Below are 25,837 nucleotides of genomic sequence, written 5' to 3' on the forward strand. Positions count from 1 at the left end.
CTGCCAGAGCACTCCAGCCTGGCACCCACGGAAGGGCTGGGAAAGAGAGTGTGGACTTGGGAAGAGCAGCTCTGAAAGGACCAAGTGCTGCTGCTCCCTGCCAGTGCTGCTGTGCTGGGACCCTTCCCTTTCCCCCCTATAACTTCATGCAGGTCCCAGAGTTGGGATCCCAGAAAAACAGGGCTCTGCAAGGTCGTTTATTTTGTTCAAACAAAGCAATAGTACAGATCCTGGATTACAGAGCTTCTGGATCCAATTCAAGAGGCAGACAGGGAATTAGGTGAGGGGTAAATAGAAACATTTAATTGAGCACATTATGGCAAGAACAACCCATAGGCATCACCAAAGACCTGAGAAGGAAGAGACTGGGCCAGTCATGAGTTCAATTCTGAAAACTAAGCAGCAGAAAACAAACGCTTTTTTGGTTCTGAAAAGTACCCAGTCATCTTTGTTCTCAGGCATCCTTGAGCTCCTGGTTCCTCAGGCTGTAGATGAGACGGTTCAGGTCTGGAGGCACCACCGACTACAGAACTGACAGTGCCAGATCCAGGGATGGGGAGGACATGGAGGGGGGCTTCACGTAGGCAAATACTGCGGTGCTGATAAACAGGGAGACCACGGCCAGATGAGGGAGGCAAGTGGAAAAGGCTTTGTGCTGTCCCTGCTCAGAGGGGATCCTCAGCACAGCCCTGAAGATCTGCACATAGGAGAAAACAATGAACACAAAACAACCAAATAACAGAAAAGCACAAACTATGAGAAGCCCAAGTTCCCTGAGGTAGGAATTGGAGCAGGAGAGCTTGAGGATCTGTGGGATTTCCCAGAAGAACTGGCCCAGGTTATTGCCATGGCACAGGGGCAGGGAAAATGTATTGGCTGTGTGCAGCAGTGAATAGAGAAAGGCACTGGCCCAGACAGCTGCTGCCATGTGGGCACAAGCTCTGCTGCCCAGGAGGGTCCTGTGGTGCAGGGCTTTGCAGATGGACACGTAGCTGTCGGAGCACATGAGGATCAGGAATGAAAGCTCTGCTGTGATAAAGAACATAAAGAAAAAGACCTGTGCAGCACATCCTGTGTAGGAGATGTTCCTGGTGTCCCAGAGGGAATTGTGCATGGCTTTGGGAACAGGGGTTCAGATGGAGCCCAGGTCGCTGAGGGCCAGGGTGAGCAGGAAGAAGAACATGGGCGTGTGCAGGTGGTGGCCGCAGGCTACGGCGCTGATGATGAGGCCGTTGCCCAGGAGGGCAGCCAGGGAGATGCCCAGCAAGAGGCAAAAGTGCAGGAGCTGCAGCTGCCACGTGTCTGCCAGTGCCAGCAGGAGGAAGTGGCTGATGGAGCTGCTGTTGGACATTTGCTGGGGCTGCACGTGGGGACCTGTTCATGGAGAAAAGGACAGTGAAGGGTTAGAGGAGATCCCTGTAACCAAAATCAAAGCCATTTCCCATACACTCTCCTTTGTAACACACACGGACATGCTCTTGTGTTTCAGAGTTCTGATGTTTTCTTTTTAAGCTCCTTCCATGTACTTCCTGGTATTCTTGGATATCAGAAACCCTCAGCGTTTCTGCTGCCCTCTGGTAGAACAGAGTGATTTCCCTGAGGCAAGGCAATGAGTGGAGACTGGGGGCAGATGATCTGTCACTTCATTCTGTTTGCAGCTCCTCTGGGCTTTCACTTTTCTCAGGTGGAGGATGTTCAGACTCCCACGTTTCTCTTAAAAACCTCCAGGTACTGCTGAGAGCAGATGGATCCACCACAGCCCAGCTCCACCTTTGTAGCCAAGGACTCACGTTGCTCATTCCACCAACCCAGCAGCATTTTCAGTGTCACAACACCTCTGCCTTTTCTCCATGGATCTTATCACTCAGAGGTGCTCTAGGACAGCTTTGCATGCTGGGGTGAAGCTCCCAGCCTGGACTGAAATCTCAGAGGGACCTGCAAGTGTCCTTGTGATGGCATTGGATGAAGGGAGATGCAGCTCCTTCCCTGGCTGCCCTGCCAGCATTGCCCAGAGCTGGGCACTGGGGACAGCATCACCCTGAGCCAGCTGTGCCCCCTCCAGAGCCCCCAGGTCTGGGCAGCTGCTCCCAGCCCTGTGCTCTGCAGAGGGAACTGGGCCTGGGGCTGCAGAGCTGCCCCACGGCTCTGCTGCAGCTCTGCCTGCACAGGAGGGGCTGCACGCCTTGGAGCCTCGGCCCTGAGGGCAGAGGCTGGGCTGGGGCACAGCAGGGAGAGGGCTTGTTCAGAGGGAGGGGCTGCACTGGAGGGGATCCTGTGGGCATCTCTAAACTCTCCCTGCCCCAGCATTGCTGGGTTGGTTTTCTCTCCTTCCCTGACCTTCTCTCTGCTTCCTGGAGGTTTTCCTCTTGCAGGTGTTCCCTGTGCCTGATCTTCCTGTGCCAGCACTCACAGACTCCAAATCTCTGTGCACTCTCCTTGGCCTGACAGAACCTGCCTGTTTGCAGGGTACTACCTGGGGGCAGGTTCTCTTTGCAGCTTGGGGAAAGGACAGCTCAGACTGAGCCTGATGGCTCCAGCAAAGGTGCTGCTGCTGCTGTCCATGGGCAGAGTGGCTGAAGGCACATTAGGGATCTCCTGTGAACCTGCTGGTCACTAAAAGGAAAAGTTTGGTTGTCTCAGGCACCACTTGTCCAAATTCATAACTAATAATTCATAATCGTCCTTTAATATTTATTCCCCCTCCCTGCCACTCTCCAGTAGTAAGAATCTGAAGACAAAGTCTTAGGAAATTGCCTCATTTTGATCAAAATCCTTGTCTTGGAAATATTCTGTGACTGATCAGAAGCCCTCAGCATGTCAGAGCTTCATGAGCATTTCAGCTCCCCTGCACCAGAAATACCCAGAGTTGTACTCACAGAATCTGCAGGCATTGGGATGTTGCAGCTTTAGGAGATGGCTCCAGGAGCTGCAGCTGCATTGTCCTGCAGCCAGAAGTTCCTGTGCCAAGGGCTGGCAGTGATTGTGCCCCAGGCACTTCTCAGCACCTTCCAAGCCCTGCCTGTTTGAAGCTCTCCGTGCCTCTGTTCTGTGCCCGGGGTGGCTGCAGGCAGTGCCCCAGCCCTGCTGGGCTGTGCACAGGAGCTGCTCCTGGCCAGAGCTGTCTCTCTGCAGCGCTGCCCTTGCCAGGAGCTGCTGCCTCTGGGCCAGGAGCTCGGCCCAGCTCAGCAGCACAGACACAGCACAGGGACTTTATGAGCCTCTGGGCTTTGTGCTCAGGCCCTGAACATCAGTCCCTGAGACAGAGCTGAAGAAACCTCTCCAGAGCTCCAAGTCAGAATCCAACTCCAAAGTTTCTTGGACTTGTAATGGGTCCCACTGAGACACAACTGAGAAAGTGTCCCCAGGCCCCAGGCAAAGCAGAGAACTGGAGGCAGTGATGACAGGTGGGGACAAAGAGAAGCCAAGTCTTGGTGCGCTGGGGCATAGCAGGGTCTGTGCCACCAAGGGCTGGGAGGAGACACCTTGTTCTGGGGCCCTGGGGCCTCCTGGCACAGCCCCAGCCAGGCTGGGCACTGTCAGCCCCTTGTCCTGCCCTCAGAATCCTCCCCTAGCCCACATGCCAGTGGCCTCAAGGATCTGCTGGAAGGAGTCCCTGAGGACCCTTGCTCAGCAATGGCCCTGGGGGCTTCTTAATACTCCCAGGGACTGCAGATTTTTCAAAGGACTTGGGGTTTTGCTTTTGCTGTGCAGTCTCTCAGAGCTTTGTGCAATCATGGCCTCCAATTCTCTGCTTTAATTAGTCCCTGGAGAGGCTTTGTCAGTAACAACACTCAGTGGGGCTCATTAATGCTTCAGGGTACTTCAGTTGTTTTAAGGTACTTGGTGTTTCCTTTTGGATACAGACTCTGTGAGAGGTTTGTGCAATCATGGCCCCAATTATCTGCATTAATTAGTCCCTGGAGAGCTTTGTACTGACACTCAGTGGGGCTCATTAATGCTTTGAGACACTCAAGGTGTTGAAGGTACTTAGGATTTTCCTTTCCACACTGGGTGTCTCATAGGTTTTTGTGCCATCCTGGCCAGCAATTCTCTCCTCCAAGGAGTCCATGAGGAGCCTATATTGGAGAGAGACCCATTAATGCTTTGAGACACTTTGGGGTTTTCCTCTGCCTTTGACTCCTGGCAAGGTTTGTGCAATCTCCTCCCAGGCCCTGAGGTTCCAGGGCTCATCTCCAAATGCACAGTGAAATAAACAAGGCCAGGAGACTTCTTCTCCTTTTTAATGCCTTTATTAAAAGTGATCAGCTCAGGATTGGGCAGCTCGGCAGGGCTGCAGTCCCCGTCGTGTCTCCCAGGGCGACTCAGAGGAGGAGGATGTGCGCAGCTCTGTCCACTAGGGGCAGAGCTGGGGGATCCGGTCCTCGTGGGAGCCTTTAGGGTGTGGTGTCCCCGTCAGATCTTGATTTCGTCTCAGTCTCGCTTCCTCCCAGACCTGGCCCAGGGGCTCTCGAAGACAGGGTGAGGATCAACGAAGGTTTCCAGCGTCTCTGAGGCTCAGCACTTGGCTCCTCACGTCCAGACATCACTCCAGTCTCTCAACTCTTAATTGGCTCGTTGTTTTTGGGGTTTTCTCTGTGCGTTTGGAGTTGGGGTCCCAAAAAGCATGCTGGTCCTGGAATCACTTTGCATAACCCCCCCACCCTCTCAGGTGTCTTCACTATTCTGGGAAAAGTACACCTTAGCCTCCTGGAAGGGCCATTAGCTCGCCCTAGCCAGGGCTTTTACTAATACAAAAACAACCATTAACTACAACGACCCGTGATTACAATAAAAAAACACGCGGAACTTTGGCCGGGACAGTGATCTGGCTGCCTTTTTGTAACTTTTTCTCACAAAAAAAAATTAACCGAATTTTTGTTCATAACAGTCCCCCCTCTTTTTCTTTGATCGAGCTGAAATTTTGAGCTCGCATCAACTCACAATTTTTTGTTTTGAATCTACTATAAATTTCTTGTGCACTTTCGTAAGCATGGTTACTTAACCTTGTTACTTTCCTTGGTTTCTTCAGGTTGGTCTGCAGGGCAAATACTATTTCACTAAAAAAGATAAATAAGCATAGTAAAAAGAGCAATCCTCCAAGTACACACACAGCGAGAAAAACCACCTTTTCCCATACATCTTTTCTGAAAATATCCAAATTCTCCCACCCACTAGGATGAAGTGTAGGAGTTTGATCTTGATTATTTACACATGCTAATCTTTTTATTTCGTTTGAAATGTTCCTAATAATTGAATTCTTTATTTTTAATATTGCCTGGAGCTGGATGACTTTGTTCAACACAGATATTGGGATCCAAACTCGGCTTTTACAATTTTGGATTTTCTCAATTTCTATTTCACTTTGCCTGTTCTTTTATTTTCTCCCAAATTATTATATATAGGAACTCCCAAACTTGATCCAGTTTCTTTGGGTAATAAGAAAATTGGTTTTATCACTCTAGCAATGCAGTTGCCAGATGAGATCAAACCTAGGGGTTTAGAGCTCCCCTGAAATGTGTTCCAAAAGGGGTTTATCTCTTTTCCAGTACACTCATATAAATACTTGTAACAAACAATTTTTCTTACTATTTTCCCTATTTCTTTGCTTTTTACTAAATCTGTCGTGCTTGTTTCAGCAGCATCACATTCCAAGCACAACCAGGCTTCCCCTATAGGGCACTCTCCTAGGAGTGGCTGCCTAAAAGTGGCAGTATTGTATGCTATCCAATACACTCTTATTTTAGTGATAAAGGACCAATTGGGAGGGGTTAACACAATCAGGGTTAAAACTGATGTGGACTCTCGACAAGGAGCTCACTTCCTCCTCATAGAGGGGTTGGTAGCATTCACTGCACAGCTCAGCTGGGCTTCCCAGAGCAACACCAGCAATTAGAGCTATCAGTACTACCCTTCCCAAGAGTCCAGTATGGGTCATCTTGCACAGCCTGCCCACCCGGCCTTGCCTCTTGGGGAATTTTACTGAGGAGAAGCTTCCAAGCTCTTTAGAGTCCCTTCTACCCGCTTCTCTGGTTAAACCTCTCTTGGTCTGTTCCCTACCAATTTTGGTTTCTCTTAGGGGAGTGCTCTGTAGAGGATTAACCTGGAGTCTTTAGAATTAAATTGGGGAACTTAAACCAGAATTACTTATTTACAGTCTTAAACTTTTTACCAACATAGTTTACACAAAACAGTCTTGAAACATTTTAAGCAATATTAGAACTCTGATACCAATTTTTCCCATACAGTTCAGTCTTTTTGACTCTTCCTTCTGAGAGTCAACTTTAAATTCTTTGGTCCTTTTATCACACTATACTCAGGTGAATTAATTTGTGATGTGGATGAATCCTTATCCAGTTCCCGGAGGTGAGTGGTATGGACTCTGGCCCAATGCCAGAGGGAAAAACTGGGAGTCTGGCCCAATGCCAGAAGGAGAAAGGGGTGGAGTCTGGTCCAATGCCAGAGGGAAAAAAATCTGATGTTGAATCCTGGTCCAATGCCAGAGGGAGAATGGGGTGCAGTCCGGTCCAATGCCAGAATGCCAGAGGGAAAAAACCTGATGTTGAATCCTGGTCCAATGCCAGGGGGTGAGAGTGATGTGAGTCCAGCCTTTCTCTTTTGGTCTTCACAGTCAAATTTGTAATGAAGAGTACCTGAAATGGGCTTTCCAACACAGGCATTAATGGTCTGCTATTTAATAATTTTATCAAAACTCAGTTTCTCTGTTTAATGTTATTGGTAATTTCTCTTTTTCCATAGCCTGTATGTTTCTCTCATCAACTTCTACATATTCTGTATTTAGCAAGGAGTTGTATTTCTCAGCTAACTTAACTCCCAAAGTACATTTATTCTCCTATTTTTCTGTGTATTTAATTCACTGGTTTTCTGTTCTATTTTTCAGGACCTTATTTATTTATCTCTTGCTTCTGTTTCTTACTTTCACTTACAGCTTAAATACTTTTTTCAACCTTTTACACTTAATTTTTTTTTCCCTTACACCATTCTTTTACACAATACACTTCCTTCTAAGGAGATGTGGTAAAACTTGTAATGGACAATCTACATTACCTCTATTCTAACTCATCTATATTCACTCTCTCATTTCTCATTCACTTTCACACATTCCTTCACACCTTTAAGACACAAACTTATTGCTAGAAAATCTTGGGTCCCTATAGCCCCCCCCTCACCTTGGGGTTGGCCCACAGGTCTCAGTATCTCTGGGCCTCTTGGAAGGGCCCTGACTCTGGTTGCCTCTGGTGCACATTCACCTGTGAGGCTGCCTGCGTGTAACTAAAGCTCTTACAGCTATGGCTCCCTCACTCATCTGGGGAGCACTAGTCTGGTTTGCAAGTCACACACACACACACACACACACACACTCCCACTGCCCCCTTCCCACCTTCCCAGGAAGTTGAGGCTGACTTTGTGACTCACTCTCTCACACACAACAAGACAACAATAAGGTACCTTTCACTTTCACACCACTTATTACAAGTTTAGTCTTACTGGCCAGTTTTGGTGCTATTGGATATCCTTTCTACGTAGCTGGTTTTTTGTCTAACTTCAGAGGTTACTTTGTTGAGACAGGACTTATCTGCTCCTATATCAACCAAAAATTCTAATTCTTCATTTAGGGGTCCCATCTCAAAGTTTACCAAGGGCTCTTCTAGATGTTGCATCAGGTCCCCTAAAGTGTAAAGCCCCTGACCCTCTAATCGTCACCTCTAAGGATCTTTTCTAAATTATCCTGTTCCCTGGCTATTGCCGCATCGAGACTGAGCTTTCTACAAAACCTCCTGACGTGTCCTGGCTCTCCACAGTAATAGCAATGTCGTTCTCTCAAAGGGACTTGAGGTCTCTCCATCCCTCTTGCCCCTGACAGTACAAGAGGCTTATGCTTGCCTCCTCCTGGTGGTGGACCCGCCCACCCTGCACTTTCTCTAGCTACAGCAACCACGATCTTAGCCTTGGCCTTTGCTTTACCTTCCTCCCTCCTTAAATACACCTTCAATGCCTCTCTTAATAACTCATTAATGTCCTTCTCTTGCCAATTTTCCATCTTTTCCAATTTTCTCCTTATATCAGGCCAAGATTTGGTAACAAATTGGACTTTTAGTAGCATTTGACCTTCTAGGGTGTCTGGGTCTATTCTAGAGTACAACTGGAAGCTCTGCTTTAGGCGGTTAAGCCAGGCAGCAGGAGATTCATCTTTCTCCTGTGTACCCTCAAATGCCAATTGGGTATTAGTTCCTTTGGGAACTGACTCTTTGATCCCCTGTATTATCAAATACCTATATTCCATCATGGCCTTCCTCCCCTCCTCCTGGTTAGGGTTCCAGCTGGGATCCTTTAGTGGCAATTTCTGTTCACCTGATGGCACCTGGGGTCCTGGACGGTTCTCTTTCTCCCAAATTCTTATGCCAGCCACCCTAATCATCTGGACCTCTTCTGGGGAAAATAATAAACTCAGGATGGAATTCATCTCCCCCCAAGTGTAGATATTTGGACCTAGAAATTGATCCACTTGGTTGGCTATGCCCACTGGGTCCTCAACTAAATGCCCCAACTCTTTCTTGAATCCTCTCACCTCAGAAGCAGTTAGGGGAGCATTCACAAAGCCAACACCTCCCGCTACTCCTCACATAGGAACCTCTCTGAGGGGAAAGAGTCTCTCCGCCTTGGAGGTCTTGGATCTGGTGCTACAGTACAACCCATCTTCAGATGCCAAACTACTTTGAGGGATATCTGGGTTACCCTGAACTTTCTGCCCATCAGCAGGTGTATTTGCTGATAGCTGTTTATCGGGGGAGGAGGCATTTGTGCCCCAACTAGGAGGAGGTAAAGGGACAGCAATAGGAGGGGGAGAAGAGCCTGAGTGAATATTAAGTGGAGCCGGAGAAGGGGTGGAGAATGCAGCAAGTGGAGTAGGCACTTGTGGTGATACAGAAGGAACTGGAGGAGCTGAAGGGGGTTGTGAGGGACTGGTTATTGGAGGAGATACTGGGTTTATCATAGCGGAAGCTGAAGAGGTAGAAGGAGGAGTTTGAGCAGGTGGTAATGAGATGGCAGACGGGGGAAGAACTGGACCTGCCATTTGAGGTGCTTGAAGAAGAGGGTTATAAGGTGGAGGGGCAGAAGGAGGCAAATAATCCAGGGGATCCCATCTTTTACTATCCTATCATCCCCTCCTTCATTCCCCTCTTTCTTCCTCTGTACCTTACAAATTCGCACTCCTTCATCCCCAACAGCGCTCTTTTACCAGCAAGCTACATACAATAATTGCTCAGGATCAGTATCCCCTGGAGCTGTCAGATAATTATTTAATTGTTGGCACATCCACTTATCCTTTGTCCCACACCAAGCCCATCCTCCTTGCAACTCTAATTCCGGCCACACTTCCATACAATAATGGATCATTTTCACTTTATCTAATCCCTCCATGGCCTCTATAGAATCCCATTTTACTAACAGTTCTCCTAAGGGACTATTGGGAGGTATATACCTCAGTCTCTTAACGGTCTTTTTACTATTACACCCTTTTTACAGGTCTTAACAGTAAAAAGTCTGAAAGGTGCCTTTACTGACCGGTAATTTCAAAAAAAACCTTCTTTGAGGAGGTTCAGCCTCCTCCACTGAACTTCAAATTTCTGCCTGATGCTCAGGACTTTATACTGAAACACCTGCCCGATCTCTTCATTGCCCAACTTTTCCCCACGTCAGGTCTTACATCTATCGGGACTTGAACACACGAAGCCTCGGCCTAAGAATCCGGGTCACGCCTGACTCCCTCAGTCAGGAAAAACAACTGCCTGATTTTTAGTTTGCCTAACCCGCCAATTTTTAGGCTTCACTGTATCAGGACTTAAAAGCAAACCACAGCCTCCTTCGCTGGGGTTTGTGCCTGACTCCTGTGTCAGGACTTACTTTTGCCTGCAGGGCTTGTGAGCTACCCGAATCCTTCTCGGGACTAACAAATCTTACGCGAATCCTTCTCGAGACTTACAAATGCTACCCGAATCCTTCTCGGGACTTACAAATCTGCCTGACTTCCCTCTGTCACGACCAGGTGCGTGCCACTCATACAAATATTCCCTCCACACGCCCGGAGCAGGGGGGGCCTTTATTCCCCCTTGAGAGACGGCTCAGTCATGCTAATTCCACTCGCTTTCCCCTGTTTCCGGCCGGCCCCTTTGCAGGAGTCCGGAAACGCGGTAATAAGGGGTCCGCTCTCACTTCGAAGGTCCGGCTACCGGCCTTCGTCTCACTCACACACACATGTGCACGTCTCCCGCTCCCGCCACCGGCTTTCTGACCAGTTTGGTGCTCCGGTGCTCCTCTGCGTCGCTGATCCTGAGCCGATCCCTCTGGTCCTGGTAGCCAGCTGTCCTGAAGTTCCAAGATGGCCAGTCTTGAGTCTTCTTGCGGCATGGCTATCCCGGACGAGTGCCCCCCGCTGAAATAAACAGGGCCAGGAGACTTCTTCTCCTTTTTAATACCTTTATTAAAAGTGATCAGCTCAGGATGGGGCAGCTCGGCAGGGCTGCAGTCCCTGTTGTGTCTCCCAGGGCGACTCAAAGAAGGAGAATATGCGCAGCTCTGTCCACTAGGAGCAGAGCCGGGGGATCCGGTCCTCGTGGGAGCCTTTAGGGCGTGGTGTCCCCGTCAGATGTTGGTTTCCCTGGCTCTGTCCCGCCCAGTCCTGGCGTCGGGACAACTCCCTTGGTCAGGGCGAGAGGGACTCCGCATCTCTGCAGGCTCAGCACTCGGCTCCTCACGTCTAGTCATCACTCCAGTCTCTCAGCTCTTGGGTGGCTCGTTGTTTTTGGGGTTTTCTCCGTGGGTTTGGAGTCGGGGTCCCACAAAGCATGCTGGTCTTGGAGTCACTTTGCATAACCCCCCCCCACCCTCTCAGGTGTCTTCAATATGCTAGGAAAAGAACACCTTAGCCTCGGGGAAGGGCCATTACCTCGCCTTAGCCCAGGGCTTTTACTAATACAAAAGGGGCGATAAGCTACAATGACCCGTGATTACAATAACAAGACACACAGAACCTTGGCAGGGACAGAGATCTGGCTGCCTTTTTGTAACTTTTTCTCACAAAAAAATATTAACCGAATTTTTGTTCATAACACTGTGGACCCTCAAACACCACCACAGACAGAGTGCTTTGGGGGAGTCCTGGCCAGGAGCTGTGGGGTGGTTTGGGGGTCTGGGAGGGGTTTTAGGGCAGATCTGACCTCCCAAAGCAGCCACCAGATCCCACCCCCCAAGATGCTGCCAGGGCCCTGTGGCTCCATGTTGGGATTCATCCTCCTGGTGCTCCAGGAGAAGGTGAGGAGGGGTCCCCAGGGGCTGTGTGTGTCCCCTCATGCTGGTGTCACCCCCTTGGCCCTCCTCACAGGGCTCTCTTGCCGCAGCTCCTGCTCCCCAGAGGGAATTTGGGGAGGGGGCAGATGTTATGAACAAAAATTCTGTTAATTTTTTTTGTGAGAAAAAGTTACAAAAAGGCAGCCAGATCAGTGTCGCTACCAAGTTCTGCGTGTTTTGTTTTTCTAATCACGCGTCGTTGTGGCTAATCGCTCCTTTTGTATTGGCAGAGCCTTGCCCGAGGCTAAGTTGTACTTTTCCCAGAACAGCGCAGACACCTGAGAGGGTGGGGGGGGTTATGCAAAGTGACTCCAGGACCAGCATGCTGTGTGGGACCCCCTACTCCAAACGCACGGAGAAAACCCCAAAAACAACAAGCCAAATAAGAGTTGAGAGACTGGAGTGATGTCTGGATGTGAGGAGCCAAGTGCTGAGCCTGCAGAGACGCTGGAAACCTTCGTTGATCCTCACCCTGTGCTCAAGAGCCCCCGGGCCAGGTCTGGGAGGAAGCGAGACTCGGTCCAAATTAACATCGGGCGGGAACACCACGCCCTAAAGGCTCCCACGAGCACGTGATTCCCCAGCTCTCCTCATCTGAATCACCCTGGGAGAGGCAATGGGACTGCATCCGCGCCGAGCTGCCCAGTCCTGAGCTGATCACTTTTAATAAAGGCATTAAAAAGGAGAAGAAGTCTCCTGGCCCTGTTTATTTCAGCAGAGGGTGTGCACAGCCCCCATCAGGGGATGACCCTGGTCCAGCCCCTTTGTTCAGCACCAGGCTGGGCTCAGGGCTGATGGGAAGCAGATCCTGCAGCTGGGACACTGTCACTGCGATGTTTTCTGAAAAATCCCTTTACCAATGTGAAAAACGCCAATCAATTGTTTTTAAAATTTTAAAAGTTGCATAGTAATATAATGCTTTTAAAAATAGTAATACAATTCGGGTAATAATAATTTGGACAATTTGACTTAGTACAATATGAGACAATAGAGACAAAGAGTTACAGACGTCCGGGTACCTTTTTCTGGGCCGCACAAGCCCAAAAAAACACACGTTAAGAAAGGATTAACCTTAAAAGCAATGACCTGTTGCATATTCATACACTTCATACATGAGGCGTAAATTCCATTCAAACACAGGATTTTGTCTGGCCGTCCCCAACATCTTCCTCTGAATCCTAACAGCGCCTTAGAGGTGGGAAGAAGTTAGTTTCTTCTGATAAGCAGGCAATAAATTCTTTTTCTCTGAAAGATTTAGGGTGTCCTGTGGCTGCTGTCTTGCTGTGAGTCCTTTCTAAGAAAAAGAATCCTACATAGCATAGTTTCTATTTTAACAATTTTTATAACCTAAAACTATATTTAACACGCTACTAAAGGTAATTAATAGAGCATTACTTTCTAACACAACACATATAATACTCATTTGAATATTTGCGAAAAGCCAATCATAAAATACATGCATTTTTCACAGCCAGGATTTCTTCTCCTGGGAAGTTGAGAAGCCTCAGAGAAAAATGTAAATAATAATTATCTCACTGCTTCTCCTTGTGTTCTGCTGCTTTGGAATGTGGTAGATGAGTCTTCCATTGGTTCCATGTGAATTGTGTTTTCTTAATGACCAATCACAGCCAGCTGTGTTGGACTCTCTGTGGAGTCACGGGTTTTTATTATTCATTCCTTTCTAGCCTTCTGATTTCGCCTTCCTTTTTCTTTAGCATAGTTTTAGTATAATGTAATGTAATGTAATGTAATGTAATATAATATAATATAATATAATATAATATAATCAGCCTTCTGAGAACATGGAGTGAAATTCTTCTCTCTCACCTCGTCCTGGAAACCTCACAACACCACAGGCTCCCTCTTGGGAAGGATGAAAGTTTGACAATGATATGTGTGCTTGGCAGAAAGATCTCTGAATGTAGAACCTGAGAATGGAATAGAGATGGAAGCAAGTTTTGATAGAGAAGAAAAGAATTGCTGAGCCAGTCTCACTGGATAACCAAGGAGGCAAAGGGTGTGTTAGTTAGAAGGGGTTCTTATGGCTTAGAGCAAAGGATAAACCCACCTCAAACAAGAAGATGTTTTTACCGAGCAGAAGGATACCACAGGCAAACAAGACATGAGGCAAGTAGAAAAAAGGTCTCAGAATTTTCCATTGCAAGGAAACTGAAAAACAACTTCTAGCTTTAACTGTAAAGTACTAACTTTTAGTGATTGGAGAATAGTACCATGAATATGGTAATTATAATAGTCATGATATAGGTATCATTATGATATGATATATGATATGGTATGATATGATATGATATTATTGATATAGTAGTTATAATATCATATGATACGACATAGTAGTTAGGCTATAGGTAAAAGTTAAGGTATAGATTGGTTGTGCAGTATTAAATTATTCATATACTGCAAATAAAGGAATACAGGCTCCCTGGGAGAGTCCTGTAATTTTACCTGCACCCTAAAATCTGAAATTTCAATACTCACACCATATCACAGGATAAAATAATGACACTTGGCTTCATAGCGCTCTTTCAGTCTGTTATGTATTTCATCATTTAAGGATTATCCAATTAAGCTCTCCAGTTAGTGAAAGAAATCTTTATGCTCAGCAAAGAAAAGTATATAATACATTGTAACCAAAATTAAAGGGTGTCCAGTCTTGTGTGCAGCTGGAGCTGACAGCTGTAGGCACAGGCTCTGTCACCCACGACCTTGGACTGCTGGAACCTCTGGGATGGAATAAACTGCAGTTTGTATACAATAAACTGCATTTTGGAGAGCCACCTGGAGTCCCACATCTCTCATTTAGGCTCTTACAACCTTCCCCTTTGTCAAGTCTTCAGCCGTTGTACAGCTCATTAGAGAGGGTTGAGGGCTGGAGATGAAGGCTGCAGAGCCCACTCTGAAGAGGTGATAACAGCACTGTGCAACTGGCACTGATCCAGGGTATGCTAAGGAGACCATGCCCAGTGGAAAAACAGCTCCTCAACATGGGATGGACAACTCTGCCCATCCCCTTCAGCCCCAGCCCTTTGTCTCAGTGGCCACCTGGGCCCTACCTCACTGTCTGTGATGTGAGACTTGTCCACTGGATCCTGTTACAGATGCTTTGCACCAACTTCCACCTCCTTTCACCCTGGACCTGGCTGTGAACAGGCATGGAAGGGTTGCTGCTAATTATTTAAAAATAAATTATTTTAATTTAAAAAAATATATTAAAAGTAATAGCAACAAGAATAGCTCCGTGCCTGAAAAATACATATTACATGATTGGCTGTTCACTTTTTTAGAAGGAATAATATACATGTTATATTGTATTAATTAGTAGTACTGTATTTTTTAAGTAGTGTGGTAAATATAGTTTTAGGCTACAACATAATATTAAAATAGAAACCATGCCATGTAAGATACTTTTAACTGGCTCAAAGAATGGATAAGATAATAAAGAAATTCTTTGCACAGAAATAACAGCAACAAGACACCCAGAGAGAAGAATTATTGCCTCCTTATCAGGAAGAACCAGGCTTTTCTACCTCCTTTCAGACTCCGTGGAGCCAAACCGTGATTTACAAATGAAGGGGGAGAAGTTGACAATAAACAGAAAAATCCTTAGTTTGAAAGGAATGTTTGCATCATGTATGAGATATTTTAATATGCAACAGGCTGTTGCTTTTAAGGGTTAATGCTTTGTTAGCATGCCATGCTTTCAAGAGGAAAGCATCCAAATGTCAGTAATTCTTTGCTTTTTATTGTCTTTATTGTCTTAACTCTGTCCAAATTCTTATTGCTCTAATTTTTATTACTATTTTATAACCATTTTTTTACTATTGAACTTTTAAAATTTTAACACAAGTGACTGGGGATTCTCACACCAGGAACCCCTCAGAGCCCCATGGGTCCTGGCCCCAGTGAAGCTGAAAGCTTCCCTCCCAAAATGCTGCATTCAGTTCTGACCCAGCACTAAGAAATCCAAGAACAAAACAGAAATCTGATGACAGAATCTTGCAAAATCCCATACAAGAACATTCTGTTATAAAATCACAAGTATTAACTGTGATTAACTGACAAAGAAGCTGAGAAAGTCAACAACATTAGAAAATGATGCTGTAGATGAATAATGAGATGGATGGTTGTCTCTCACAATTAAAGAGTGAATATTAAATATATGTTAAGAGAAGTTTTGTAGATTTATAGTTATGTGTGTGTGAAAAACGCCAATCACTTGTTTTTAAAAATTTAAAAGTTTAGTAGTAATACGATGGTTATAAAAATAGTAACACAATTAGAGCAATAACAATTTGAACAAATTGAATTAAGACAATATGAGATAATAAAAACAAAGAATTACAGACGTCTGGGTACCTTTTCTGGGCATGATGAGCCCGAAAAAGGACCCCTGCTAAGAAAGGATTAACCATTAGGAACCGTAGCCCGTTGCATATTCATACACTTCATACATGATGCATAAATTCCATTCAAACACAGGATTCTGTCTGGTCATTGTCAACTTCTTCCTTCTAATCCTAACAGCGCCTCCAAGGTGGGAAGAAATTAATTTCTTCTGATAAGAAGGCAATAAATTCCCTTTCTCTGAAAGATTTAGGTGTCCTGTGGCTGCTATCTCGCTGCAAGCCCTTTCTGTTAAACAAAGCATCTTACATAGCATCGTTTCTGTTTTAACATTTTTTATAACCTAAAACTATATTTAACACAGTTAAATACAGCGGGGGCGTCCACAGCCCTGGAATCTGGCTATCTGGTGAGGGGCGAAGGCCAGGGCCCCTGCGCATCAGAAAGCAGCCCCCCTCGGCATCTTGGCCTCGGGCTGAGCTGGGGGATAGCTCGGAGCAGCGCGGTGAGAGACGAATTAGGAGGCGACCACTTGCTGGGGGTAAACTGTCGGTTTATTACAGAAGAACTAACAAGGAGGGGAAACACCCAGCAAATGGCCCCGAACAAGGGGCAGGAGAGGGTTTTAAGGGAAAAGGGGGGAAGAAGGCAGGGAAACCCGGCTATCCAATAGAAATACATATTTGGAGGTACGAAACATAACTGATATACTAAAGTAACCAACTGTTATAAATCATAGGAGGGGCTCCGGGGCTACAGCCAACCATACCTCCCAGAGAAAAGAAAATTCTCGAAACCTGGGAGGAGAAAAGGGGTGATTGACTGAGCTCAAGGAGGAGGCACTTTCACTTTATAAGAGAAACCAGGGGAGGAGCAGTTTCATTTCCATAGCAACCTAACTGACAGGGTCCTGGGAAATTTAATACAGAAAATGGGGGGAGCAAACTAACAAACTTAAGAACACACCACAGCAACACAGTACTTAAGAAAATTAATACAGCATTACTTTCTAACACAACACATATAATATTCATTTTAATATTTGCAAAAAGCCAATCGTAAAATACAGGCATTTTTCACAATCCCCACTCTTATTCTTTGTAAATCATTTGGCTTGAGCAATATTTCTTATCTACTTGCATCTTCTGGACTATGCTGGCAAAATAAAACAGGGGATTACAAAAGGAAAAAATATATATGTAAACAGTTGTAACACATAAAATGAAAGATCTTCATTTCTTCTAATACATTACCTCACCAGCTAGGTTTTAACATTGTTTTCTCATTTTTGGACTGGTACCTGGGTTATTTTATGTATATATATATTTTTCTTCTTTGATTTCCTTTGCTTTTTCTAGAATGATTTTTCCGTGGTCATCAATTTTCAACAATCTGATATATTGAACTTTCCACAAACACCTCCTTCTTCGGCCAAATAAATAGTCCAAAGCCAACCTATTCTGATACCCTACAGTTTTTGTTTGACTTAGCTGACTTGATATTAACTCTAATGCTTGGGCAGCCTTATTTGCTACCATTTCTGTAACTGCTTGGCGTCTTGTAATACGATTCAACAGATGATTTGGAGTCAATATAGAGTTAGATTGCTGTGCTGGTTTTACCTTTTCGTTTATTATTTGTTTTTTTACTAAATCTTGAACCGTATCTTCAAGATTAAATTTAAAACAAATCCATCTCTCTACTTTTGGACATTCAATTCCAAATCTATTACCACTTTTTCCTAAGTTTCTTGTAGTCCAATAATTTACTCCCTTTTGCCTACAGGTTCTTAATTTGGATGGGTTATAACAGTGGCTGTTGACATGGGTGTGTGTAATAAAAGAGGAACTTTGGTTTCTTTCCATGTGATACTTTCTGTAGCATTTTTGACACAATCTTGCTGGTATCCCGAAAAGGAAAAGACAACAAATGAGTGCCAGAAACAGGAATAACAGAGATCCAGTACGGCTTATACTCCCACCTCCCATGCCTGTGAGGCTGCAACCCACAGCAGGTGTATTTGATCTTCTTGGTGGCAAAATATAGAGGCCAATCTGGTCTTGCCCTCTATTTCCTTGTCACTTTCTCCTAACTAATTTCCAGGCAAATTGTTTTTGACACCCTTTAACTGTGGTCTCCTACTGTTCCTCAGGTATCTTTCATTCAACAAGCACTAATGATTCCCATCCACAAAAACAAGTTATTACTTTAACACTTTTGGCAATAAGAGCATAAATTTTGTGAACCACAATACTCATTACTCTCACAATTCCAGCACTTATAATCCAGCTAGCATATCCAGTATTGGAATGAACCAAATAAAGTTTACTGATGGAAATGGTAATTCCCCTTCTCCCCTGTACGATTCCCAGGCTAAGGTCAGAATACAAAACCAGTCTTGATCCTTCTATCTGAAGTATTCCTCCCCAAAGGAGATGTTTTATTCAGGCAGTGCTCAAAACCAGTGATATAAGTGTTATCTTATTTCTTAATTCAGTGTTATTCTTTGTACATTTCTTAGATCATTTGAGTTTTTCTAAACAATTACCACTCAGTCCCCATTGGAAAGTCAGTTCGGTATCAGTCGGTTTAAATGTGATAGTCCATTCCTCAGGTTTCTTCACAAATCCTTTGATTCTGCTGGCATAAATCCACCCTCTTTCCGTGATTCTGATTGTTTCTTCAGTAGTACCTGGAAAGGACTTCTTAATAGCATAGTAATAAAAGAAAGATAATACTGCATTAACTTTTACCATTTGCTTTTCTTCCAAACTTTCTGGGTTTAGCTAAAAGCTTTCTCTACAGCAGCCTCTTCTTCTTCAGGAAAAAAAAACCTTCTCGTTAACAGCAAACAAAACACACAAAAGAAAAAAACCAAAAAACTTCTTGCTTAAGAAAAACAAACCGCTTTGTGAGGTTTGGAGAGTCATCAATCTTTGCTTTGATTTTTATCTTTTAGTGCTAGTCCCCCCTCCCCATCTCTTCACGGCCTTGCTATCAGTGCTGTTCTTTGCCCTTCCCCCGGTGCTGCCCCTTGGCTGCAGGGCCGGAGCAGGGGAGAGCAGCCACGGGCATGGGGACCCTGGGGATTGCCTTGGGTCTCTTTTGCCCTCTATCTCTCTCTCTCTCTCTTTCGGCCCCCTTACGGGGCCCACGCTGCCATCCTGGGCTCGGGACCCCGACAGTCTGGGAGCCCCCCCGGCAGTTCCGCCCCGGAGCCAGCCCGCTCCTGGCCGCAAACCTGTGTCCTCTGCTGCAGCACCGCCCGGGGCACCTCCATGGATCGGTCCCTGCCGCAGCCCCCGAGACCCCGTCGCTCGTAGGGAGCGCTCAGACACCTCCCAACCTTGACAACCCCAAACTTGGTGTGCCCAGGTGCTCCTGACATTCTTTTTCTTTCTCGTCAACCTACCCTCTTTTCCCTTCAAGCAGGGCCTGTTCTGCTAAGGCCTTTCTGGACCCCAGTGTGGCATTGAATAACCTCTTAACAACCATGTGTTAAGACACTTCCCTGCCTTTCATGCAAAAAACCTTCATTCACACTTCTGCTCTCTTCTAGCACCAAGATGTCATCACTTCACATTCTAACATCTCAGATTTTCCTAACTACCTCTCTACTTCAACTTCTCTCTTTCTTCTCTCTCAACTGTAACCTTTATGGGGTCGATATTTAATCCTCCCCTATTTCCTTCTCCAGCCTAAACTTTTTTGTTGATTTTTTTTTCCTTCATCCTCTTGGCGTAATTTCAAAACTCTAGCTATCATTTTCCTATTTTCTGATATCTCTTATTCTTAATTGCACTTGTAAGACTCTTCCCAATAAATTGCTACCTGCCCCTGGGACCAATAACACATCTCCCATCTAAATTTTAGTTTCTTCCCTCAATTACCACATCTTTAATGACTAGAAATGTAAAACTTTCTCTTTTTGCCCCTGTTACTTTCACTATATATTTGCTCACACTATAACCTTTTGGAACGTTTAACAGGCAGGTTCTCTCTCCCCCTGTGTCTATTACAAATTCTAATTCTTCTTCTCGGGGACCCACTTTTAAAGTTATCACAGGCTCCAGATGGTATTTGTCCCCCCCAAAAAATTAGAGCCTATGACTTTTTTTTTTTTATGTGCCCATTTCTTTAAAGATTTTCAGATCTTCTGCTTACTTAGGACCATTTCCCTTTTTCTCTCCAGTTTGTTTATCTATTTAGTTGGAGTTTCTTCTTTCCCCTCTAAAAGCTGTCCCTCAAAAACCTTTTGTTTTCACATTTCGCCTTTGATATGCTGTCCCATTCATGCTCTTGGTTATGTAATTACGATAACTATTCATGTATTTACTACCCTCCTCATTATTTTAACCCCACTCAGGAGGCACAGTTGGCATTTTGTCTTCTCTGGGGGTCCTTGCGGATTATCTTTTTCTTAAGCTTTTATTTCAGTTGCTCTGATTAATTGCATTTTTCTTGAGAAAAATATTATTTTAATTACCAACCACATCTCTTCTCAAGTATAAATGTTTGGACCTAAAAATTGGTCTAATTGTTCAGCTATGTCTATGGGATTCTCCAAATATCTCTTTTATTTATTTCTTAAAATTTCAGACTTCAGACGAAGTCAAAGGAGCATTTACAAACTCTGATCCGTCCCCTCCTATGAGAACCTCTCTTAATGGAAATAGACCAATCCCTTTATCCCATTCTTTCTGTATTTTTATCTTCTATAGCCTTTCTCCTGTATATTTAGGAAGAATCAGGAGAGGGCTTTCTTCTAACTGAACTTTTAGTGTTTCGATAAGGTGATTCCTTTAGAGTTTCTCTGAGCAGCCGGAGCTGTGGTTACCAAGGGAACGGAGCTCGGGGCAGGACAGGGAGACTCGGCGTGACTCAGAGTCTCGGTGCTCCAAAGGCGGGGTGTGCAGCCGGGATCGCCCGAGGGGCTGTTCCGGTGCAGACCGAGCTGGAGCGTGGATAGCTCCCGCATGGCTCACGGTGGCTGGTCGGGCAGAGGCAGAGCAGCCGACTGACCGCGGCTGCAGCGGCGGGAGCCGACAGAGTCAGGGCAGCCGGGGATGGGACAGACGGGACCCTCCTTCGGTGCGGTGAGCGCGGTAACCACGGTGCACACGGCAGGACAGATCCCCACCCCCTGCACGAACTGCGGAGCGGCCGCGGGCCAGGCGGCCGGAACTGGGACACACGGACTGGGACAGATGGACTGTGCCGGAGCCGGCGCAGGGGCTGGCGGGGTGCAGCTGCGAACGAGTGGGGGAACGAACGGCAATGGATGAGGTAATTTTGTTCTCAGCTTTGTACTTTCCCCGTTTTGCTTTTATTGCCTTTCAAAAATGTTATTTTCCTACAGCCTCCCCCCTCCCCAGCATGTGGTATACTATTTTTCTTCTGGATTAAACGGTTTTTACAAATAAATCCAGAGCTTAACAAATCTAAACTTCTGCTTGGATACTTTGAAATGGTCGACGAGCTAACTCACGACCTTCTCATATTGTTTTTCTCATCACCCTTTTATTTATCTTTTGGCAAATTATACATATTTCAGGTACTTGTTTTTCTACTCTAAAAGTCTCAGTGCACCCATAGTGCCTTAAAAAAATGATCACACAAAGCCTGAGTATCCCACCGGGCTTTTTGATACATGTCCTCTGCTATTCCCTAGTAAGTGTTTTATTATCTAATTGTCTTCCATCAAGATGTTTCTATTTCCCCGATTTATCTTGTTCGCCACCTATCTTGTTTTAATTTTAATTTTTTAATTTTTTTTTTTTTGCTTCTCTAAACTTTGGAATTTCCAATTTTTCTTCATTTGGAGTTAATATTAGCTCTTTCAGCTCTATTTTCTGCTGCATCTTTAGCTTCTTGATCTGCCAATTATTTCTTCTTATTTCTGGGTCTTTACCTTTTTGTGTCCTTTAATATGTACTATTGCTATCTCTCTTAGGTAATTTTAATGACTCTAAAACCTCGAAAATAAGTTTCTCATGTACTAATCTTTTTCATCTTTAATTAAGTAATCTCCCTTTTTAAATTTTTCTTGAGGCATGTGCTACTCTAAAGGCATCCCTTGAATCAATATATAACTCCTTTCTTTTGTGTTAAATTTTCTAATGCTCTTTTTAAGTATATAATTCACAAGTTTGCATGTTTTTTCTCATCAACTTCTGCATACCCTGTATTTTGCAAGGAGTTGTATTTCTGTTTGTTAACATAACTCCCAAAGGGCTGTCTTGGGGTATTTCTGTTGGTAATTTTTTCTGCTTTTCTTTTCCTGTATCCACCTTACTGTATTTCCGTCTCATTTTTCAATTTTCTATCTATTCGTCCCCTGCTTCCGTTTTTCACTTTTGTCCTAGTTTAGGACAAATTAGGGGGAAATCTCAAAAAGGGAGCCCCCCCCAAAACAAAACAAACCTCCAACCACCCCTCCTCCAACACCAGGTTCGGGAAGGAATTCCTCGGAGGAGCAAAGTGGAAAACAAAACCTATTTATTTACAAATAACAAAAAGAACACTCCCCAACACAAGAAAAGAAAAGGGACCAGACTGTGTTGTGAGGGCGCCGAGCTTCTGTCGCAGGCTTCGGGTGTCCTGGAGCTCTCAGGCCAGATCCGGAGCCGGTCCAGTATCTTCAGGGGAGGGTAAGAAAGAGAGAACAAAAGAAAAGGGAAAAAAAGAAAAAAAAACAGCGCAAAAAAAAAGCAGAAAGCAAGCAAGCAAGCAAGCAAGCAAGCAAGCGGCTAGCCAAGCCAAGCAGCAAAAGCCCAAAGCAAAAGTGCCTGGGCACACCCCACACCCCCCCCCCTCTTCCCCATCCGGCCACAGCAAGACGGCCGGGGGGGGGAGGGTGGAAGGCACAGCTGCCAGACACAACACACGATATGGGGATAAAGGCTGAAGGCTGTCACCCCACGACACTCCACCCCTTATCCCATATCGTGAACATACAGTAAAAAGCTTTCATTTCACTTACTCACACCTTTGACACTTACGCATTTCTCTCATCTTACTTGCTCAGACCTTTGACACTTACAGTTTCCTTCTGTCTCACATTCAACAAACAATGACATTCATATATGAGTCTCATCCCACAATCAGGTCTCCCTGAGGTACACACCGTGTTGTTCCATCTTTCTGCATTATCCACCATGTATTACCTGGTCCTTGAGCAAAGACAATCCCACGGATGGGTTTGTCTGTACTCGAGGCAGGGTTGATCCATACTGTCTTTCCCAACAAACCTCTGACATGGGCCACTGGGGCTTTATCCCCATCTACTATATTAAGGAGCTCAGACTGAGCAGGACCCGCTCGGTTGGTGGAACCTCGAGTGTTAACTAACCAGGTAGCCTTTGCCAGATGTTGCTCCCAGTTTCTTAAAGACCCCCCACCCAATGCTTTTAAGGTGGTTTTTAACAATCCATTGTACCTTTCCACCTTCCCTGCAGCTGGTGCATGATAGGGGATATGGTATACCCACTCGATGCCATGTTCCCTAGCCCAAGTATTAATAAGATTGTTTTTAAAATGAGTTCCATTATCCGACTCAATTCTCTCGGGAGTACCGTGCCTCCAAAGGACCTGCTTCTCAAGGCCCAAGATAGTGTTACGGGCAGTAGCATGGGACACAGGATAGGTTTCCAACCATCCTGTGGTGGCTTCTACCATGGTTAGTACATAGCGCTTGCCCTGGCGGGTTTGAGGCAGTGTGATGTAATCAATCTGCCAGGCCTCCCTGTATTTGTACTTAGACCACCGCCCCCCATACCAGAGGGGCTTCAGTCGCTTGGCCTGCTTAATGGCAGCGCACGTCTCACAGTCACAAATAACCTGAGAGATACTGTCCATGGTTAGGTCCACCCCTCGGTCTCGTGCCCACTTATAGGTGGCATCTCTACCCTGGTGGCCTGAGGCATCGTGGGCCCATCGTGCTAAGAATAACTCTCCCTTATGCTCCCAGTCGAGATCTATCTTCAACTCCCCTATCTTTGCAGCCTGATGTACTTGCTGGTTGTTTTGCTGCTCTTCATTAGCTCTACTTCTGGGGACATGGGCATCTACATGGCGAACCTTCACAGGTAACTTCTCTAACCGGGTAGCGATATCCTTCCACTCTTCCGCAGCCCAAATTGGTTTTCCTCTGCGCTGCCAGCTGGCCTCCTTCCATCTCTTCAGCCATCCCCATAGAGCGTTGGCTGCCATCCAAGAATCGGTATACAAATAGAGCCTTGGCCACTTCTCTCTCTCTGCAATACCTAAGGCCAGTTGAATAGCTTTGATTTCAGCAAATTGACTGGATTCACCCTCTCCTTCAGTAGCCTCTGCAACCCGTCGAGTGGGACTCCATACAGCTGCTTTCCACCTCCGTTTCATCCCTATGACACGACAAGAACCATCAGTGAATAGGGCGTAACGTGTTTCTTCTACTGGCAACTGATTGTATGGCGGAGCTTCCTCAACCCGGGTCACTGGCTCTGGCTCCTCATCTGCGACACTAAAGCTTTCACCTTCGGGCCAATTTGTAATTATTTCTAGAATCCCAGGGCGATTTAACTTCCCAATTCGAGCGCGCTGCGTATTGAGGGCAATCCACTTACTCCAAGTAGCACTGGTGGCATGGTGGGTAGAGGGAACCTTTCCTCTGAACATCCATCCCAGCACCGGTAGTCGGGGTGCGAGAAGGAGTTGTGCCTCTGTACCAATCACCTCCGAGGCAGCTTGGACTCCTTCATAGGCGGCCAAGATTTCCTTTTCTGTTGGAGTATAGTTATCTTCAGACCCCCTGTAGCTCCTACTCCAAAATCCCAATGGTCGGCCTCGGGTCTCGCCAGGTAGCTTTTGCCAAAGGCTCCAGGACAGACCATGGCTCCCGGCTGCAGAGTAGAGCACGTTCTTCACATCTGGTCCTGTCCTGACTGGACCAAGGGCTACAGCATGAGCGATCTCCTGCTTGATCTGGACGAAAGCTTGCTGCTGCTCAGGGCCCCAGTGGAAGTCGTTCTTCTTGCGGGTAACCAAATAAAGGGGTCTCACAATCTGACTATACTCAGGGATGTGCATCCTCCAGAAACCTATAGCACCTAAGAAAGCTTGTGTCTCCTTCTTATCAGTTGGTGGGGACATAGCAGTGATTTTGTTAATAACATCCGCAGGAATCTGACGCCGTCCATCTTGCCACTTCACCCCCAAGAACTGAATTTCTCGGGCAGGTCCCTTGACTTTGCTCTTCTTAATGGCAAATCCGGCATCCAGGAGAATATGAATTATCTTCTCTCCTTTTTCGAACACTTCTATTGCCGTGTTCCCCCAAACAATGATATCATCAATATATTGTAAATGTTCTGGAGCCTCACCCTCTTCTAGTGCAGCCTGGATCAGTCCATGACAGATGGTAGGACTGTGTTTCCACCCCTGGGGCAATCGGTTCCAGGTATACTGCACTCCCCTCCATGTAAAAGCAAACTGAGGCCTGCATTCTGCTGCCAGAGGGATGGAGAAAAACGCGTTAGCTATATCAATGGTCGCGTACCACTTTGCTGCCTTGGACTCCAGCTCGTACTGCAGTTCCAGTATGTCCGGTACAGCCGCACTCAGTGGTGGAGTCACTTCATTCAAGGCACGATAGTCTACAGTCAATCTCCATTCTCCGTCAGATTTTTGCACGGGCCAGATAGGGCTGTTAAAGGGTGAGTGGGTTTTACTGACCACCCCTTGGCTCTCCAGCTCTCGAATCATCTTGTGGATGGGGATCACGGCATCTCAATTCGTCCGGTACTGCCTGCGATGCACTGTTGAGGTGGCAATTGGCACTCGCTGCTCCTCTACCTTCAAGAGTCCTACTGCAGATGGGTTCTCTGATAGTCCAGACAAGGTATTCAATTGTTTAATACCCTCTATCTCCACTGCAGCTATTCCAAAAGCCCACCTGAATCCCTTAGGATCTTTGTAGTAGCCATTCCGGAGGAAGTCTATGCCCAAAATACACGGAGCCTCTGGACCAGTCACAATCGGATGTTCCTGCCACTCCTTCCCAGTCAAGCTCACCTCAGCTTCCAACAAAGTCAACTGTTGTGATCCCCCCGTCACTCCAGCAATGGAA

This window comes from Zonotrichia albicollis, chromosome 20 (assembly GCF_047830755.1).
Source record: "Zonotrichia albicollis isolate bZonAlb1 chromosome 20, bZonAlb1.hap1, whole genome shotgun sequence".
Classification (NCBI taxonomy): Eukaryota; Metazoa; Chordata; class Aves; order Passeriformes; family Passerellidae; genus Zonotrichia; species Zonotrichia albicollis.